Source organism: Cervus elaphus, unplaced genomic scaffold (assembly GCF_910594005.1).
Source record: "Cervus elaphus unplaced genomic scaffold, mCerEla1.1, whole genome shotgun sequence".
Classification (NCBI taxonomy): domain Eukaryota; kingdom Metazoa; phylum Chordata; class Mammalia; order Artiodactyla; family Cervidae; genus Cervus; species Cervus elaphus.
In genome coordinates, this window is record NW_025316782.1 from 1351569 (window position 1) to 1369175 (window position 17607).

Sequence of the window (17607 nt, forward strand, 5' to 3'; positions counted from 1 at the left end):
AGCTGAGGCGGGAGACCAAGGGTCCCTTTCCACGTGCCACAGGAATCCTGGGACTCCTATCAAGTTTCACGAGGAGTCAGGCATCGTCTCCTTTGGAGGCACTGATCTCCGCATACCTCTGGAGTTTTCAAAGGATGTGAGGCCTCCGGTCGCCATGAGGTGGGGAACTAGGTCTTTCTCTGTGGTCTCCACAGGGGATTCAGACATCCTTTCATCTTGGGAGATGCAAGACGAGCCTGCATTCAAGTCACTGCAGGGATATCCAGCCTTATTTCGCGTCAGGGCATCGCGGTGTCCATTCCACTTGAGGCCGCAAATTCAGGGTCCCTCTCACATACCTAGAGCTGAGAGAAGCCTCCTCTTGAGATGCTTATGGTAAGGTGGTATTCCTCTGGAGTCGAAGTCAGGGACTAACCTCTCATTTAGAGTTGATTTTTGGCCCACGGAGCTCTTTCGTGTTGCTACAGTGACCTCAGGATCCCTCTAGCCTTGAAACAGTGTTCTTGGGGTTTCTCTGGAGTGCCATCAAGGAAATCAAGGCTCCTTTCATGTGTGATGTGCAACACGGAATTGCTCTGCACGCAGTGCAGGGGAATCGGGCCTCATCTCGCGGCGAGGGGGAAGTCTCATGGTTTTTCTCGAGTTGCGGCGGGAACCTGGGGTATATTCTCGAGTTACGACGGGGATGGCCCTTCCACCCACGTGTTTGTTCAGCCACGTCAGGACTCCTGCCTAGTTGCGAGGGACAACACGGGATTCTCCTCGAGGCTTGGCAGGGCAATTGGAACGCCTCTCCAGCTGAGACGGGAGACCAAGGGTCCCTTTCCACGTGCCACAGGAATCCTGGGACTCCTATCAAGTTTCACGAGGAGTCAGGCATCGCCTCCTTTGGAGGCACTGATCTCCGCGTACCTCTGGAGTTTTCAAAGGATGTGAGGGCTCCGGTCGCGATGAGGTGGGGAACTAGGTGTTTCTCTGTGGTCTCCACAGGGGATTCAGACATCCTTTCTTCTTGGGAGATTCAAGACGAGCCTGCATTCAAGTCACTGCAGGGATATCCGGCCTTATTTCGAGTCAGGGCATCGCGGTGTCCATTCCACTTGAGGCCGCAAACTCAGGGTCCCTCTCACATACCTAGAGCTGAGAGAAGCCTCCTCTTGAGGTGCTTGTGGTAAGGTGGTATTCCTCAGGAGTCGAAGCCAGGGACTAACCTCTCATCTCGAGTTGATTTTTGGTCCACGGAGCTCTTTCGTGTTGCTACAGTGACCTCAGGATCCCTCTAGCCTTGAAACAGTGTTCTTGGGGTTTCTCTGGAGTGCCATGAAGGAAATCAAGGCTCCTTTCATGTGTGATGTGCAACACAGAATTGCACTGCACGCAGTGCAGGGGAATCGGGCCTCATCTCGCGGCGAGGGGGAAGTCTCATGGTTTTTCTCGACTTGCGGCGGGAACCTGGGGTATATTCTCGAGTTACGACGGGGATGGCCCTTCCACCCACGTGTGTGTTCAGCCACGTCAGGACTATTGCCTAGTTGCGAGACACAACTCGGGATTCTCCTCGAGGCTTGGCAAGGCAATTGGGACGCCTCTCCAGCTGAGGCGGGAGACCAAGGGTCCCTTTCCACGTGCCACAGGAATCCTGGGACTCCTATCAAGTTTCACGAGGAGTCAGGCATCGTCTCCTTTGGAGGCACTGATCTCCGCGTACCTCTGGAGTTTTCAAAGGATGTGAGGCCTCCGGTCGCCATGAGGTGGGGAACTAGGTCTTTCTCTGTGGTCTCCACAGGGGATTCAGACATCCTTTCATCTTGGGAGATGCAAGACGAGCCTGCATTCAAGTCACTGCAGGGATATCCAGCCTTATTTCGCGTCAGGGCATCGCGGTGTCCATTCCACTTGAGGCCGCAAATTCAGGGTCCCTCTCACATACCTAGAGCTGAGAGAAGCCTCCTCTTGAGATGCTTATGGTAAGGTGGTATTCCTCTGGAGTCGAAGTCAGGGACTAACCTCTCATTTAGAGTTGATTTTTGGCCCACGGAGCTCTTTCGTGTTGCTACAGTGACCTCAGGATCCCTCTAGCCTTGAAACAGTGTTCTTGGGGTTTCTCTGGAGTGCCATCAAGGAAATCAAGGCTCCTTTCATGTGTGATGTGCAACACGGAATTGCTCTGCACGCAGTGCAGGGGAATCGGGCCTCATCTCGCGGCGAGGGGGAAGTCTCATGGTTTTTCTCGAGTTGCGGCGGGAACCTGGGGTATATTCTCGAGTTACGACGGGGATGGCCCTTCCACCCACGTGTTTCTTCAGCGACGTCAGGACTCCTGCCTAGTTGCGAGGGACAAATCTGGATTCTCCTCGAGGCTTGGCAGGGCAATTGGGACGCCTCTCCAGCTGAGGCGGGAGACCAAGTGTCCCTTTCCAAGTGCCACAGGAATCCTGGGACTCCTATCAAGTTTCACGAGGAGTCAGGCATCCTCTCCTTTGGAGGCACTGATCTCCGCGTACCTCTGGAGTTTTCAAAGGATGTGAGGCAATCGATCGCGATGAGGTGGAGAACTAAGTCTTTCTGTGTGCTTTCCACAGGGGATTCAGACATCCTTTCGTCCTGGGAGATGCAAGACAAGCCTGCATTGAAGTCACTGCAGGGATATCCGGCCTTATTTCGAGTCAGGGCATCGCGGTGTCCATTCCACTTGAGGCCGCAAACTCAGGATCCCTCTCACATACCTAGAGCTGAGAGAAGCCTCCTCTTGAGGTGCTTGTGGTAAGGTGGTATTCCTCAGGAGTCGAAGCCAGGGACTAACCTCTCATCTCGTGTTGATTCTTGGTCCACGGAGCTCTTTCGTGTTGCTACAGTGACCTCAGGATCCCTCTAGCCTTGAAACAGTGTTCTTGGGGTTTCTCTGGTGTGCCATCAAGGAAATCAAGGCTCCTTTCATGTGTGATGTGCAACACGGAATTGCTCTGCACGCAGTGCAGGGGAATCGGGCCTCATCTCGCGGCGAGGGGGAAGTCTCATGGTTTTTCTCGAGTTGCGGCGGGAACCTGGGGTATATTCTCGAGTTACAACGGGGATATCCCTTCCACACACGTGTGTGTTCAGCCATGTCAGGACTCCTGCCTAGTTGCGAGACACAACTCGGGATTCTCCTCGAGGCTTTGCAGGGCAATTGGAACGCCTCTCCAGCTGAGACGGAAGACCAAGGGTCCCTTTCCACGTGCCACAGGAATCCTGGGTCTCCTATCAAGTTTCACGAGGAGTCCGGCATCGTCTCCTTTGGAGTCACTGATCTCCGCATACCTCTGGAATTTTCAAAGGATTTGAGGCCTCCTGTCGCGATGAGGTGGGGAACTAGGTCTTTCTCTGTGGTCTCCACAGGGAATTCAGACACCGTTTCGTCTTGGGAGATGCAAGACGAGCCTGCATTCCAGTCACTGCAGGGATATCCGGCCTTATTTCGAGTCAGGGCATTACGGTGTCCATTCCACTTGAGGCCGCAAACTCAGGGTTCCTCTGACATACCTAGAGCTGAGAGAAGCCTCCTCTTGAGGTGCTTGTGGTAAGGTGGTATTCCTCAGGAGTCGAAGCCAGGGACTAACCTCTCATCTCGAGTTGATTTTTGGTCCACGGAGCTCTTTCGTGTTGCTACAGTGACCTCAGGATCCCTCTAGCCTTGAAACAGTGTTCTTGGGGTTTCTCTGGAGTGCCATGAAGGAAATCAAGGCTCCTTTCATGTGTGATGTGCAACACAGAATTGCTCTGCACGCAGTGCAGGGGAATCGGGCCTCATCTCGCGGCGAGGGGGAAGTCTCATGGTTTTTCTCGAGTTGCGGCGGGAACCTGGGGTATATTCTCGAGTTACGACGGGGATGGCCCTTCCACACACGTGTTTGTTCAGCCACGTCAGGACTCTTGCCTAGTTGCGAGACACAACTCGGGATTCTCCTCGAGGCTTGGCAAGGCAATTGGGATGCCTCTCCAGCTGAGGCGGGAGACCATGGGTCCCTTTCCAAGTGCCACAGGAATCCTGGGACTCCTATCAAGTTTCACGAGGAGTCAGGCATCGTCTCCTTTGGAGGCACTGATCTCCGCGTACCTCTGGAGTTTTCAAAGGATGTGAGGCCTCCGGTCGCGATGAGGTGGGGAACTAGGTCTTTCTCTGTGGTCTCCACAGGGGATTCAGACATCCTTTCATCTTGGGAGATGCAAGACGAGCCTGCATTCAAGTCACTGCAGGGATATCCAGACTTATTTCGCGTCAGGGCATCGCGGTGTCCATTCCACTTGAGGCCGCAAACTCAGGGTCCCTCTCACATACCTAGAGCTGAGAGAAGCCTCCTCTTGAGGTGCTTGTGGTAAGGTGGTATTCCTCTGGAGTCGAAGCCAGGGACTAACCTCTCATCTCGAGTTGATTTTTGGCCCACGGAGCTCTTTCGTGTTGCTACAGTGACCTCAGGATCCCTCTAGCCTTGAAACAGTGTTCTTGGGGTTTCTCTGGAGTGCCATCAAGGAAATCAAGGCTCCTTTCATGTGTGATGTGCAACACGGAATTGCTCTGCACGCAGTGCAGGGGAATCGGGCCTCATCTCGCGGCGAGGGGGAAATCTCATGGTTTTTCTCGAGTTGCGGCGGGAACCTGGGGTATATTCTCGAGTTACGATGGGGATGGCCCTTCCACCCACGTGTTTGTTCAGCCACGTCAGGACTCCTGCCTAGTTTCGAGGGACAACTCTGGATTCTCCTCGAGGCTTGGCAGGGCAATTGGGACGCCTCTCCAGCTGAGGCGGGAGACCAAGTTTCCCTTTCCAAGTGCCACAGGAATCCTGGGACTCCTATCAATTTTCACGAGGAGTCAGGCATCGTCTCCTTTGGAGGCACTGATCTCCGCGTACCTCTGGAGTTTTCAAAGTATGTGAGGCTATCGGTCGCGATGAGCTGGGGAACTAAGTCTTTCTCTGTGCTTTCCACAGGGGATTCAGACATCCTTTCGTCCTGGGAGATGCAAGACGAGCCTGCATTGAAGTCACTGCAGGGATATCCGGCCTTATTTTGAGTCAGGGCATCGCGGTGTCCATTCCACTTGAGGCCGCAAACTCAGGGTCCCTCTCACATACCTAGAGCTGAGAGAAGCCTCCTCTTGAGGTGCTTGTGGTAAGGTGGTATTCCGCTGGAGACGAATCCAGGGACTAACCTCTCTTTTCGAGTTGATTTTTGGTCCACAGAGTTCTTTCGTGTTGCTACAGTGACCTCAGGATCCCTCTAGCCTTGAAACAGTGTTCTTGGGGTTTCTCTGGAGTGCCATCAAGGAAATCAAGGCTCCTTTCATGTGTGATGTGCAAGACGGAATTGTTCTGCACGCAGTACAGGGGAATCGGGCCTCATCTCGCATCGAGGGGGAAGTCTCATGGTTTTTCTCGAGTAGCGGTGGGAACCTGGGGTATATTCTCGAGTTACGACGGGGATGGCCCTTCCACCCACGTGTTTGTTCAGCCACGTCAGGACTCCTGCCTAGTTGCGAGGGACAACTCGGGATTCTCCTCGAGGCTTGACAGGGCAATTGGAACGCCTCTCCAGCTGAGGCAGGAGACCAAGGGTCCCTTTCCACGTGCCACAAGAATCCTGGGACTCGTATCAAGTTTCACGAGGAGTCAGGCATCGTCTCCTTTGGAGGCACTGATCTCCGCGTACTTCTGGAGTTTTCAAAGGATGTGAGGCCTCCGGTCGCGATGAGGTGGGGAACTAGGTGATTCTCTGTGGTCTCCACAGGGGATTCAGACATCCTTTCTTCTTGGGAGATGGAAGACGAGCCTGCATTCAAGTCACTGCAGGGATATCCGGCCTTATTTCGAGTCAGGGCATCGCGGTGTCCATTCCACTTGAGGCCGCAAACTCAGGGTCCCTCTCACATACCTAGAGCTGAGAAAAGCCTCCTCTTGAGGTGCTTGTGGTAAGGTGGTATTCCTCTGGAGTCGAAGCCAGGGACTAACTCTCATCTCGAGTTGATTTTTGGTCCACGGAGCTCTTTCGTGTTGCTACAGTGACCTCAGGATCCCTCTAGCCTTGAAACAGTGTTCTTGGGGTTTCTCTGGAGTGCCATGAAGGAAATCAAGGCTCCTTTCATGTGTGATGTGCAACACAGAATTGCTCTGCAAGCAGTGCAGGGGAATCGGGCCTCATCTCGCGGCGAGGGGGAAGTCTCATGGTTTTTCTCGAGTTGCGGCGGGAACCTGGGGTATATTCTCGAGTTACGACGGGGATGGCCCTTCCACCCACGTGTTTCTTCAGCGACTTTAGGATTACTGCCTAGTTGCGAGGGACAACTCTGGATTCCTCTCGAGGCTTGGCAGGGCAATTGGGACGCCTCTCCAGCTGAGGCGGGAGACCAAGTGTCCCTTTCCAAGTGCCACAGGAATCCTGGGACTCCTATCAAGTTTCACGAGGAGTCAGGCATCGTCTCCTTTGGAGGCACTGATCTCCGCGTACCTCTGGAGTTTTCAAAGGATGTGAGGCTATCGGTCGCGATGAGGTGGGGAACTAAGTCTTTCTCTGTGCTTTGCACAGGGGATTCAGACATCCTTTCGTCCTGGGAGATGCAAGACGAGCCTGCATTGAAGTCACTGCAGGGATATCCGGCCTTATTTCGAGTCAGGGCATCGCGGTGTCCATTCCACTTGAGGCCGCAAACTCAGGGTCCCTCTCACATACCTAGAGCTGAGAGAAGCCTCCTCTTGAGGTGCTTGTGGTAAGGTGGTATTCCTCTGGAGACGAATCCAGGGACTAACCTCTCTTTTCGAGTTGATTTTTGGTCCACAGAGTTCTTTCGTGTTGCTACAGTGACCTCAGGATCCCTCTAGCCTTGAAACAGTGTTCTTGGGGTTTCTCTGGAGTGCCATCAAGGAAATCAAGGCTCCTTTCATGTGTGATGTGCAACACGGAATTGCTCTGCACGCAGTACAGGGGAATCGGGCCTCATCTCGCATCGAGGGGGAAGTCTCATGGTTTTTCTCGAGTTGCGGCGGGAACCTGGGGTATACTCTCGAGTTACGACGGGGATGGCCCTTCCACCCACGTGTTTGTTCAGCCACGTCAGGACTCCTGCCTAGTTGCGAGGGACAACTCGGGATTCTCCTCGAGGCTTGGCAGGGCAATTGGAACGCCTCTCCAGCTGAGGCGGGTGACCAAGGGTCCCTTTCCACGTGCCACAAGAATCCTGGGACTCCTATCAAGTTTCACGAGGAGTCAGGCATCGTCTCCTTTGGAGGCACTGATCTCCGCGTACCTCTGGAGTTTTCAAAGGATGTGAGGCCTCCGGTCGCGATGAGGTGGGGAACTAGGTCTTTCTCTGTGGTCTCCACAGGGGATTCAGACATCCTTTCATCTTGGGAGATGCAAGACGAGCCTGCATTCAAGTCACTGCAGGGATATCCAGCCTTATTTCACGTCAGGGCATCGCGGTGTCCATTCCATTTGAGGCCGCAAACTCAGGGTCCCTCTCACATACCTAGAGCTGAGAGAAGCCTCCTCTTGAGGTGCTTGTGGTAAGGTGGTATTCCTCTGGAGTCGAAGCCAGGGACTAACCTCTCATCTCGAGTTGATTTTTGGCCCACGGAGCTCTTTCGTGTTGCTACAGTGACCTCAGGATCCCTCTAGCCTTGAAACAGTGTTCTTGGGGTTTCTCTGGAGTGCCATCAAGGAAATCAAGGCTCCTTTCATGTGTGATGTGCAACACGGAATTGCTCTGCACGCAGTGCAGGGGAATCGGGCCTCATCTCGCGGCGAGGGGGAAGTCTCATGGTTTTTCTCGAGTTGCGGCGGGAACCTGGGGTATATTCTCGAGTTACGACGGGGATGGCCCTTCCACCCACGTGTTTCTTCAGCGACGTCAGGACTCCTGCCTAGTTGCGAGGGACAACTCTGGATTCTCCTCGAGGCTTGGCAGGGCAATTGGGACGCCTCTCCAGCTGAGGCGGGAGACCAAGTGTCCCTTTCCAAGTGCCACAGGAATCCTGGGACTCCTATCAAGTTTCACGAGGAGTCAGGCATCGTCTCCTTTGGAGGCACTGATCTCCGCATACCTCTGGAGTTTTCAAATGATGTGAGGCTATCGGTCGCGATGAGGTGGGGAACTAAGTCTTTCGCTGTGCTTTCCACAGGGGATTTAGACATCCTTTCGTCCTGGGAGATGCAAGATGAGCCTGCATTGAAGTCACTGCAGGGATATCCGGGCTTATTTCGAGTCAGGGCATCGCGGTGTCCATTCCACTTGAGGCCGCAAACTCAGGGTCCCTCTCACATACCTAGAGCTGAGAGAAGCCTCCTCTTGAGGTGCTTGTGGTAAGGTGGTATTCCTCAGGAGTCGAAGCCAGGGACTAACCTCTCATCTCGTGTTGATTCTTGGTCCACGGAGCTCTTTCGTGTTGCTACAGTGACCTCAGGATCCCTCTAGCCTTGAAACAGTGTTCTTGGGGTTTCTCTGGAGTGCCATCAAGGAAATCAAGGCTCCTTTCATGTGTGATGTGCAACACGGAATTGCTCTGCACGCAGTGCAGGGGAATCGGGCCTCATCTCGCGGCGAGGGGGAAGTCTCATGGTTTTTCTCGAGTTGCGGCGGGAACCTGTGGTATATTCTCGAGTTACGACAGGGATGGCCCTTCCACCCACGTGTTTCTTCAGCGACGTCTGGACTCCTGCCTAGTTGCGAGGGACAACTCGGGATTCTCCTCGAGGCTTTGCAGGGCAATTGGGATGCCTCTCCAGCTGAGACGGGAGACCAAGGGTCCCTTTCCACGTGCCACAGGAATCCTGGGTCTCCTATCAAGTTTCACGAGGAGTCAGGCATCGTCTCCTTTGGAGGCACTGATCTCCGCATACCTCTGGAATTTTCAAAGGATTTGAGGCCTCCTGTCGCGATGAGGTGGGGAACTAGGTCTTTCTCTGTGGTCTCCACAGGGGATTCAGACACCCTTTCGTCTTGGGAGATGCAAGACGAGCCTGCATTCCAGTCACTGCAGGGATATCCGGCCTTATTTCGAGTCAGGGCATCGCGGTGTCCATTCCACTTGAGGCCGCAAACTCAGGGTCCCTCTCACATACCTAGAGCTGAGAGAAGCCTCCTCTTGAAGTGCTTGTGGTAAGGTGGTATTCCTCAGGAGTCGAAGCCAGGTACTAACCTCTCATCTCGTGTTGATTTTTGGTCCACGGAGCTCTTTTGTGTTGCTACAGTGACCTCAGGATCCCTCTAGCCTTGAAACAGTGTTCTTGGGGTTTCTCTGGAGTGCCATCAAGGAAATCAAGGCTCCTTTCATGTGTGATGTGCAACACGGAATTGCTCTGCACGCAGTGCAGGGGAATCGGGCCTCATCTCGCGGCGAGGGGGAAGTCTCATGGTTTTTCTCGAGTTGCGGCGGGAACCTGGGGTATATTCTCGAGTTACGACGGGGATGGCCCTTCCACACACGTGTGTGTTCAGCCATGTCAGGACTCCTGCCTAGTTGCGAGGGACAATTCGGGATTCTCCTCGAGGCTTTGCAGGGCAATTGGGACGCCTCTCCAGCTGAGACGGGAGACCAAGGGCCCCTTTCCACGTGCCACAGGAATCCTGGGTCTCCTATCAAGTTTCACGAGGAGTCAGGCATCGTCTCCTTTGGAGGCACTGATCTCCGCATACCTCTGGAGTTTTCAAAGGATTTGAGGCCTCCTGTCGCGATGAGGTGGGGAACTAGGTGTTTCTCTGTGGTCTCCACAGGGGATTCAGACACCCTTTCGTCTTGGGAGATGCAAGACGAGCCTGCATTCCAGTCACTGCAGGGATATCCGGCCTTATTTCGAGTCAGGGCATCGCGGTGTCCATTCCACTTTAGGCCGCAAACTCAGGGTACCTCTCACATACCTAGAGCTGAGAGAAGCCTCCTCTTGAGGTGCTTGTGGTAAGGTGGTATTCCTCTGGAGTCGAAGCCAGGGACTACCTCTCATCTCGTGTTGATTTTTGGTCCACGGAGCTCTTTCCTGTTGCTACAGTGACCTCAGGATTCCTCTAGCCTTGAAACAGTGTTCTTGGGGTTTCTCTGGAGTGCCATCAAGGAAATCAAGGCTCCTTTCATGTGTGATGTGCAACACAGAATTGCTCTGCACGCAGTGCAGGGGAATCGGGCCTCATCTCGCGGCGAGGGGGAAGTCTCATGGTTTTTCTCGAGTTGCGGCGGGAACCTGGGGTATATTCTCGAGTTACGACGGGGATGGCCCTTCCACACACGTGTTTGTTCAGCCACGTCAGGACTCTTGCCTAGTTGCGAGAAACAACTCGGGATTCTCCTCGAGGCTTGGCAAGGCAATTGGGACGCCTCTCCAGCTGAGGCGGGAGACCAAGGGTCCCTTTCCACGTGCCACAGGAATCCTGGGACTCCTATCAAGTTTCACGAGGAGTCAGGCATCGTCTCCTTTGGAAGCACTGATCTCCGCGTACCTCTGGAGTTTTCAAAGGATGTGAGGCCTCCGGTCGCGATGAGGTGGGGAACTAGGTCTTTCTCTGTGGTCTCCACAGGGGATTCAGACATCCTTTCATCTTGGGAGATGCAAGACGAGCCTGCATTCAAGTCACTGCAGGGATATCCAGCCTTATTTCAAGTCAGGGCATCGCGGTGTCCATTCCACTTGAGGCCGCAAACTCAGGGTCCCTCTCACATACCTAGAGCTGAGAGAAGCCTCCTCTTGAGGTGCTTGTGGTAAGGTTGTATTCCTCAGGAGTCGAAGCCAGGGACTAACCTCTCATCTCGTGTTGATTCTTGGTCCACGGAGCTCTTTCGTGTTGCTACAGTGACCTCAGGATCCCTCTAGCCTTGAAACAGTGTTCTTGGGGTTTCTCTGGAGTGCCATCAAGGAAATCAAGGCTCCTTTCATGTGTGATGTGCAACACGGAATTGCTCTGCACGCAGTGCAGGGGAATCGGGCCTCATCTCGCGGCGAGGGGGAAGTCTCATGGTTTTTCTCGAGTTGCGGCGGGAACCTGTGGTATATTCTCGAGTTACGACAGGGATGGCCCTTCCACCCACGTGTTTCTTCAGCGACGTCTGGACTCCTGCCTAGTTGCGAGGGACAACTCGGGATTCTCCTCGAGGCTTTGCAGGGCAATTGGGACGCCTCTCCAGCTGAGACGGGAGACCAAGGGTCCCTTTCCACGTGCCACAGGAATCCTGGGTCTCCTATCAAGTTTCACGAGGAGTCAGGCATCGTCTCCTTTGGAGGCACTGATCTCCGCATACCTCTGGAGTTTTCAAAGGATTTGAGGCCTCCTGTCGCGATGAGGTGGGGAACTAGGTCTTTCTCTGTGGTCTCCACAGGGGATTCAGACACCCTTTCGTCTTGGGAGATGCAAGACGAGCCTGCATTCCAGTCACCGCAGGGATATCCGGCCTTATTTCGAGTCAGGGCATCGCGGTGTCCATTCCACTTGAGGCCGCAAACTCAGGGTCCCTCTCACATACCTAGAGCTGAGAGAAGCCTCCTCTTGAAGTGCTTGTGGTAAGGTGGTATTCCTCAGGAGTCGAAGCCAGGTACTAACCTCTCATCTCGTGTTGATTTTTGGTCCACGGAGCTCTTTTGTGTTGCTACAGTGACCTCAGGATCCCTCTAGCCTTGAAACAGTGTTCTTGGGGTTTCTCTGGAGTGCCATCAAGGAAATCAAGGCTCCTTTCATGTGTGATGTGCAACACGGAATTGCTCTGCACGCAGTGCAGGGGAATCGGGCCTCATCTCGCGGCGAGGGGGAAGTCTCATGGTTTTTCTCGAGTTGCGGCGGGAACCTGGGGTATATTCTCGAGTTACGACGGGGATGGCCCTTCCACACACGTGTGTGTTCAGCCATGTCAGGACTCCTGCCTAGTTGCGAGGGACAATTCGGGATTCTCCTCGAGGCTTTGCAGGGCAATTGGGACGCCTCTCCAGCTGAGACGGGAGACCAAGGGCCCCTTTCCACGTGCCACAGGAATCCTGGGTCTCCTATCAAGTTTCACGAGGAGTCAGGCATCGTCTCCTTTGGAGGCACTGATCTCCGCATACCTCTGGAGTTTTCAAAGGATTTGAGGCCTCCTGTCGCGATGAGGTGGGGAACTAGGTGTTTCTCTGTGGTCTCCACAGGGGATTCAGACACCCTTTCGTCTTGGGAGATGCAAGACGAGCCTGCATTCCACTCACTGCAGGGATATCCGGCCTTATTTCGAGTCAGGGCATCGCGGTGTCCATTCCACTTTAGGCCGCAAACTCAGGGTACCTCTCACATACCTAGAGCTGAGAGAAGCCTCCTCTTGAGGTGCTTGTGGTAAGGTGGTATTCCTCTGGAGTCGAAGCCAGGGACTACCTCTCATCTCGTGTTGATTTTTGGTCCACGGAGCTCTTTCGTGTTGCTACAGTGACCTCAGGATTCCTCTAGCCTTGAAACAGTGTTCTTGGGGTTTCTCTGGAGTGCCATGAAGGAAATCAAGGCTCCTTTCATGTGTGATGTGCAACACAGAATTGCTCTGCACGCAGTGCAGGGGAATCGGGCCTCATCTCGCGGCGAGGGGGAAGTCTCATGGTTTTTCTCGAGTTGCGGCGGGAACCTGGGGTATATTCTCGAGTTACGACGGGGATGGCCCTTCCACACACGTGTTTGTTCAGCCACGTCAGGACTCTTGCCTAGTTGCGAGACACAACTCGGGATTCTCCTCGAGGCTTGGCAAGGCAATTGGGACGCCTCTCCAGCTGAGGCGGGAGACCAAGGGTCCCTTTCCACGTGCCACAGGAATCCTGGGACTCCTATCAAGTTTCACGAGGAGTCAGGCATCGTCTCCTTTGGAAGCACTGATCTCCGCGTACCTCTGGAGTTTTCAAAGGATGTGAGGCCTCCGGTCGCGATGATGTGGGGAACTAGGTCTTTCTCTGTGGTCTCCACAGGGGATTCAGACATCCTTTCATCTTGGGAGATGCAAGACGAGCCTGCATTCAAGTCACTGCAGGGATATCCAGCCTTATTTCAAGTCAGGGAATCGCGGTGTCCATTCCACTTGAGGCCGCAAACTCAGGGTCCCTCTCACATACCTAGAGCTGAGAGAAGCCTCCTCTTGAGGTGCTTGTGGTAAGGTTGTATTCCTCAGGAGTCGAAGCCAGGGACTAACCTCTCATCTCGTGTTGATTCTTGGTCCACGGAGCTCTTTCGTGTTGCTACAGTGACCTCAGGATCCCTCTAGCCTTGAAACAGTGTTCTTGGGGTTTCTCTGGAGTGCCATCAAGGAAATCAAGGCTCCTTTCATGTGTGATGTGCAACACGGAATTGCTCTGCACGCAGTGCAGGGGAATCGGGCCTCATCTCGCGGCGAGGGGGAAGTCTCATGGTTTTTCTCGAGTTGCGGCGGGAACCTGTGGTATATTCTCGAGTTACGACAGGGATGGCCCTTCCACCCACGTGTTTCTTCAGCGACGTCTGGACTCCTGCCTAGTTGCGAGGGACAACTCGGGATTCTCCTCGAGGCTTTGCAGGGCAATTGGGACGCCTCTCCAGCTGAGACGGGAGACCAAGGGTCCCTTTCCACGTGCCACAGGAATCCTGGGTCTCCTATCAAGTTTCACGAGGAGTCAGGCATCGTCTCCTTTGGAGGCACTGATCTCCGCATACCTCTGGAGTTTTCAAAGGATTTGAGGCCTCCTGTCGCGATGAGGTGGGGAACTAGGTCTTTCTCTGTGGTCTCCACAGGGGATTCAGACACCCTTTCGTCTTGGGAGATGCAAGACGAGCCTGCATTCCAGTCACTGGAGGGATATCCGGCCTTATTTCGAGTCAGGGCATCGCGGTGTCCATTCCACTTGAGGCCGCAAACTCAGGATCCCTCTCACATACCTAGAGCTGAGAGAAGCCTCCTCTTGAGGTGCTTGTGGTAAGGTGGTATTCCTCAGGAGTCGAAGCCAGGGACTAACCTCTCATCTCGTGTTGATTCTTGGTCCACGGAGCTCTTTTGTGTTGCTACAGTGACCTCAGGATCCCTCTAGCCTTGAAACAGTGTTCTTGGGGTTTCTCTGGAGTGCCATCAAGGAAATCAAGGCTCCTTTCATGTGTGATGTGCAACACGGAATTGCTCTGCACGCAGTGCAGGGGAATCGGGCCTCATCTCGCGGCGAGGGGGAAGTCTCATGGTTTTTCTCGAGTTGCGGCGGGAACCTGGGGTATATTCTCGAGTTACGACGGGGATGGCCCTTCCACACACGTGTGTGTTCAGCCATGTCAGGACTCCTGCCTAGTTGCGAGGGACAATTCGGGATTCTCCTCGAGGCTTTGCAGGGCAATTGGGACGCCTCTCCAGCTGAGACGGGAGACCAAGGGCCCCTTTCCACGTGCCACAGGAATCCTGGGTCTCCTATCAAGTTTCACGAGGAGTCAGGCATCGTCTCCTTTGGAGGCACTGATCTCCGCATACCTCTGGAGTTTTCAAAGAATTTGAGGCCTCCTGTCGCGATGAGGTGGGGAACTAGGTGTTTCTCTGTGGTCTCCACAGGGGATTCAGACACCCTTTCGTCTTGGGAGATGCAAGACGAGCCTGCATTCAAGTCACTGCAGGGATATCCGGCCTTATTTCACGTCAAGGCATCGCGGTGTCCATTCCACTTGAGGCCGCAAACTCAGGGTCCCTCTCACATACCTAGAGCTGAGAGAAGCCTCCTCTTGAGGTGCTTGTGGTAAGGTGGTATTCCTCAGGAGTCGAAGCCAGGGACTAACCTCTCATCTCGAGTTGATTTTTGGCCCACGGAGCTCTTTCGTGTTGCTACAGTGACCTCAGGATCCCTCTAGCCTTGAAACAGTGTTCTTGGGGTTTCTCTGGAGTGCCATCAAGGAAATCAAGGCTCCTTTCATGTGTGATGTGCAACACGGAATTGCTGTGCACGCAGTGCAGGGGAATCGGGCCTCATCTTGCGGCGAGGGGGAAGTCTCATGGTTTTTCTCGAGTTGCGGCGGGAACCTGGGGTATATTCTCGAGTTACGACGGGGATGGCCCTTCCACCCACGTGTTTCTTCAGCGACGTCAGGACTCCTGCCTAGTTGCGAGGGACAACTCTGGATTCTCCTCGAGGCTTGGCAGGGCAATTGGGACGCCTCTCCAGCTGAGGCGGGAGACCAAGTGTCCCTTTCCAAGTGCCACAGGAATCCTGGGACTCCTATCAAGTTTCACGAGGAGTCAGGCATCGTCTCCTTTGGAGGCACTGATCTCCGCGTACCTCTGGAGTTTTCAAAGGATGTGAGGCTATCGGTCGCGATGAGGTGGGGAACTAAGTCTTTCTCTGTGCTTTCCACAGGGGATTCAGACACCCTTTCGTCCTGGGAGATGCAAGACGAGCCTGCATTGAAGTCACTGCAGGGATATCCGGCCTTATTTCGAGTCAGGGCATCGCGGTGTCCATTCCACTTGAGGCCGCAAACTCAGGGTCCCTCTCACATACCTAGAGCTGAGAGAAGCCTCCTCTTGAGGTGCTTGTGGTAAGGTGGTATTCCTCTGGAGACGAATCCAGGTACTAACCTCTCTTTTCGAGTTGATTTTTGGTCCACAGAGTTCTTTCGTGTTGCTACAGTGACCTCAGGATCCCTCTAGCCTTGAAACAGTGTTCTTGGGGTTTCTCTGGAGTGCCATCAAGGAAATCAAGGCTCCTTTCATGTGTGATGTGCAACACGGAATTGCTCTGCACGCAGTACAGGGGAATCGGGCCTCATCTCGCGGCGAGGGGGAAGTCTCATGGTTTTTCTCGAGTTGCGGCGGGAACCTGGGGTATATTCTCGAGTTACGACGGGGATGGCCCTTCCACACACGTGTGTGTTCAGCCATGTCAGGACTCCTGCCTAGTTGCGAGACACAACTCGGGATTCTCCTCGAGGCTTTGCAGGGCAATTGGGACGCCTCTCCAGCTGAGACGGGAGACCAAGGGTCCCTTTCCACGTGCCACAGGAATCCTGGGACTCCTATCAAGTTTCACGAGGAGTCAGGCATCGTCTCCTTTGGAGGCACTGATCTCCGCATACCTCTGGAGTTTTCAAAGATTTGAGGCCTCCTGTCGCGATGAGGTGGGGAACTAGGTCTTTCTCTGTGGTCTCCACAGGGGATTCAGACAACCTTTCGTCTTGGGAGATGCAAGACGAGCCTGCATTCCAGTCACTGCAGGGATATCCGGCCTTATTTCGAGTCAGGGCATCGCGGTGTCCATTCCACTTGAGGCCGCAAACTCAGGGTCCCTCTCACATACCTAGAGCTGAGAGAAGCCTCCTCTTGAGGTGCTTGTGGTAAGGTGGTATTCCTCTGGAGTCGAAGCCAGAGACTAACCTCTCATCGCGAGTTGATTTTTCGTCCACAGAGCTCTTTCCTGTTGCTACAGTGACCTCAGGATCCCTCTAGCCTTGAAACAGTGTTCTTGGGGTTTCTCTGGAGTGCCATGAAGGAAATCAAGGCTCCTTTCATGTGTGATGTGCAACACAGAATTGCTCTGCACGCAGTGCAGGGGAATCGGGCCTCATCTCACGGCGAGGGCGAAGTCTCATGGTTTTTCTCGAGTTGCAGCGGGAACCTGGGGTATATTCTCGAGTTACAACGGGGATGGCCCTTCCACACACGTGTTTGTTCAGCCACGTCAGGACTCTTGCCTAGTTGCGAGACACAACTCGGGATTTTCCTCGAGGCTTGGCAAGGCAATTGGGACGTCTCTCCAGCTGAGGCGGGAGACCAAGGGTCCCTTTCCACGTGCCACAGGAATCCTGGGACTCCTATCAAGTTTCACGAGGAGTCAGGCATCATCTCCTTTGGAGGCACTGATCTCAGCGTACCTCTGGAGTTTTCAAAGGATGTGAGGCCTCCGGTCGCGATGAGGTGGGGAACTAGGTCTTTCTCTGTGGTCTCCACAGGGGATTCAGACATCCTTTCATCTTGGGAGATGCAAGTCGAGCCTGCATTCAAGTCACTGCAGGGATATCCAGCCTTATTTCGCGTCAGGGCATCGCGGTGTCCATTCCACTTGAGGCCGCAAACTCAGGGTCCCGCTCACATACCTAGAGCTGAGAGAAGCCTCCTCTTGAGGTGCTTGTGGTAAGGTGGTATTCCTCTGGAGTCGAAGCCAGGGACTAACCTCTCATCTCGAGTTGATTTTTGGCCCACGGAGCTCTTTCGTGTTGCTACAGTGACCTCAGGATCCCTCTAGCCTTGAAACAGTGTTCTTGGGGTTTCTCTGGAGTGCCATCAAGGAAATCAAGGCTCCTTTCATGTGTGATGTGCAACACGGAATTGCTCTGCACGCAGTGCAGGGGAATCGGGCCTCATCTAGCGGCGAGGGGGAAGTCTCATGGTTTTTCTCGAGTTGTGGCGGGAACCTGGGGTATATTCTCGAGTTACGACGGGGATGGCCCTTCCACCCACGTGTTTCTTCAGCGACGTCAGGACTCCTGCCTAGTTGCGAGGGACAACTCGGGATTCTCCTCGAGGCTTGGCAGGGCAATTGGGACGCCTCTCCAGCTGAGGCGTGAGACCAAGTGTCCCTTTCCAAGTGCCACAGGAATCCTGGGACTCCTATCAAGTTTCACGAGGAGTCAGGCATCGTCTCCTTTGGAGG